This window comes from Panicum virgatum, chromosome 8K (genome assembly GCF_016808335.1).
Source record: "Panicum virgatum strain AP13 chromosome 8K, P.virgatum_v5, whole genome shotgun sequence".
Taxonomy (NCBI): Eukaryota; Viridiplantae; Streptophyta; class Magnoliopsida; order Poales; family Poaceae; genus Panicum; species Panicum virgatum.
In genome coordinates, this window is record NC_053143.1 from 36533077 (window position 1) to 36536106 (window position 3030).

The 3030-nt window shown below is 45.5% G+C and overlaps 1 non-coding gene across 1 annotated transcript; it reads left to right on the top strand.

Annotated features, from left to right (window-relative positions):
- The first annotated feature begins 1851 nt into the window (after positions 1-1851).
- On the top strand, positions 1852-1958 carry LOC120646618. The gene has a single exon (XR_005664518.1). It is a non-coding gene; the product is annotated as a small nucleolar RNA R71 (small nucleolar RNA).
- The last annotated feature ends 1072 nt before the right edge of the window (positions 1959-3030 follow it).

Genomic DNA, 3030 nt, shown 5'->3' on the forward strand with positions numbered 1-3030 from the left:
ATGCAAATGCAAGAACCTTGGGTTCGGTCATCGTCACTTGATGGAGATGGTGGCGACACCTTCTTCCACCATAGGTAGAGTTACTTTGATCTCTATCTTCCCAAATTCAAGAAATTTCTTATGTTGGATATTCCGCTTCGCATTCCGTTGGTTATACACCTTGATCTCCTCCCGAGTTCGAAGATTCTCCACGAATTCGATGAGGGTAGAGTTGGATGGGGTATATGGCTTCTCCAGCTCTTTCACAGATTCCTTCCGGTTGAAACTTTTGATCTGCGAGCACTATTCATCATTCGGTCTGAAACCGAATCTCTCCTTCTGCCCATTGATGTTGAGTTGTATTGCTTCAACTCCCACATCAATGTGTGCGGTTGTTATACGCAAGAATGGCCTCCCCAATATGAGAGGGATCTTGGCGTTGACCTCCCTATCGAGAATGACAAAATCAATGGGGACAAAGAAATTCCGTATTTTCACCGGAATATCCTTAGCGATCCCCGCGAGATGATGAACTGATTGGTCTGCTAGCTGCAAACACATGGTAGTATGAGCAAGCGCATGATGGTTAAGTCTATCATAAATTACCTTTGGCATGACGCTGATGCTTGCTCGCAAATCGCAAAGAGCATGCTTAAAGTGTTGAGCTCCGATGGAACATGTGATTGTGGGGCACCCTGGTTTCTTCTTCTTCTCCAGGAGAGGGTTGACTATAGCTGTGCTACACTCATCTGTAAGCTGCACGACCTCGGTGGTCGGCAGGATCCTCTTGTTGCCAAGGATATCCTTGAGATACTTGGTGTATGTGGAAACCTGCATAGTATCAAGAACTGGTATGTTGCCATAGAGCTTCTTAATTACCTCGACGAACTTGCTGAATTGCTCGTCGGCCACCGGCCTCCTTTTCCGCTCTAGAAACGGTAAGGCAATTGTATCGTGACAGTCCCGTGAAGTTCTAGGGGTTCCACGGGGTCTTCCTGGGTAGCAATGGTGTTGGATTCTTCGGCCTCCTCCAGCACCCCATCTTCAGCATCGGTATTCCTAGCGGTTACGGTCTTCCGCCGTGTACCTGCATCCTGTGGAAGATGTGGTCTCTATGCGGATTGTCTTGCCCGCACAGTTACCGCATTCACGCTTTCTTTTGGGTTCAATTCCGGTTTCTCGGGAAGATCCCCCGTGTTATGGATACGACAGGATGAGGCCAGTTGAGTTACTTTAGTTTCTATCAATTTATTGAAACTCAGCAGATTTTTAATAACAGAGTTAAACCTATCTAGTTGCATAGCCAAAGATTCAAGAATTTTATCATTAGCAAGAAACTTCTCACCAATGTTGTCATTAATTTGTTTTTGGCTGTTCATGAAGTTTTTAAGCGAGGGCTGAAAACTATTATTAAAATTATTACCTTGCTATTGGCCGAAGGGGAGGTCGGGCTTAGAATTCCAACCTTGCTGAGGACGGCAGTCTGTGTCATTGGGAGTGTCGTTCCCAATGGATTTCTCATCCTCTTGAGTGAACGGGCAAGATTTGCCCGAGTGTCTAGTATTGCCACATTTCTCACATGTCATCTGAGACTCAGTCTGGTTAACCTCCTAGTGTGGAGATTCCAGCTTTTTCATGAGAAGATCCATCTTAGCTGCTAGCCTATCGACACTGTCTATTTCATGTATTCCTTTTGCATGGGCCGACTGCCTATCTACCTTCCAACTCTGGTTGGAAACAACCTTGTTGATGAGCACTCTAGCTCCTGCAACATCGAGGGAGAGGAATGCTCCTCCCGCTGCTGCGTCCAAGTGATCTTGCGATTGCTGGTTCAAGCCATGGAAGAAGTTTTGAATGATAAGCCACTCTTCCATGCCATGGTGTGGGCATGCTGCAATGTATTCCTGAAGACGTTCCCAGGCATTCGAGACTGTCTCATCTTGGAGTTGTTGAAAACTCGAAATCCTGTTCCGAAGGGCAATGGTTTTGCACACCAGAAAGTACTTGACCAGAAAAGCATTGGCGCACGCATCCCAAGTGTTGAATTCTTTCTTGTAGGCGTAGAACCACGTCTTTGCTTTCCCAAGCAAAGAGAATGGGAATAGACGAAGACGAACATTATCCATCGTAGTGCCTTTTTTGTTGATTATGCTGCTCACTTTCAGAAAACTCTGAAGATGAGCGTTGGCATCCTCTGATGCCTTTCCGTAGAAGGGACTTGCTTGGACCATGTTGACAAGACCAGTCTTTATCTCAAAGCCATTAGTGTCTTGGTCATTGACCAGTCTGGTAGGGATATGGCTATTTGTAACACCCGGTTTATAAAAGGACATAAACCGAGCAATCATATACGTGCCAGGATCAAGTCACACGTATATACAACAGAATGAACAACATATCACAGCACATATCACGTAAAAGATATAATAAAGTGAATACGAATGTTATTTATTATATTAATGACAAAATGTCTGATACAGAGTATGCGAAAGCGCAAAAACATATATGTAAACTCTCGACGAAGCTGGGCGCCACAGGGACGTCGACTGGGAGACGAAACGCCTAGAAGTCCTAGTAGTCCTGGTAGCGCTGAGCGAACTTCCTTGCGTCGGCAGGAACTGAGCAGCAGTAGAGTGTCCCCAAGAGGAGAAAGAGTAGAGTAGGCAAGAGTGAGTACACAACTTGTTCTCAACAAGTATAACACAAACTATGAGGCTCTAGGTTGGCTGACTGACTGCATTAGCTTTTAATTCTTGGCAAAATTTTATTAAAGCTATTTACTACAAGTTGATGAATTACCACAAACCCCGTTTCATAGTAATTAATCAAAATAATTATGATACTACTGAGAACCATACCAAACCAAGCCACCGGGGTAAGATGGCTAGCAAACTCACTACGAGGCCGTTACAAAGAATCTCGTTGGTAAGGCGTAACCGCGAAGAGTTAGATCGGCGACGATGGGGCCCACCTCCAGGGGTACAAGCACAGGAGCACAGCCCCAAGCACAGACCAAGCCGGAGGAGCAGGGACCATTGAAGCTTACCACCC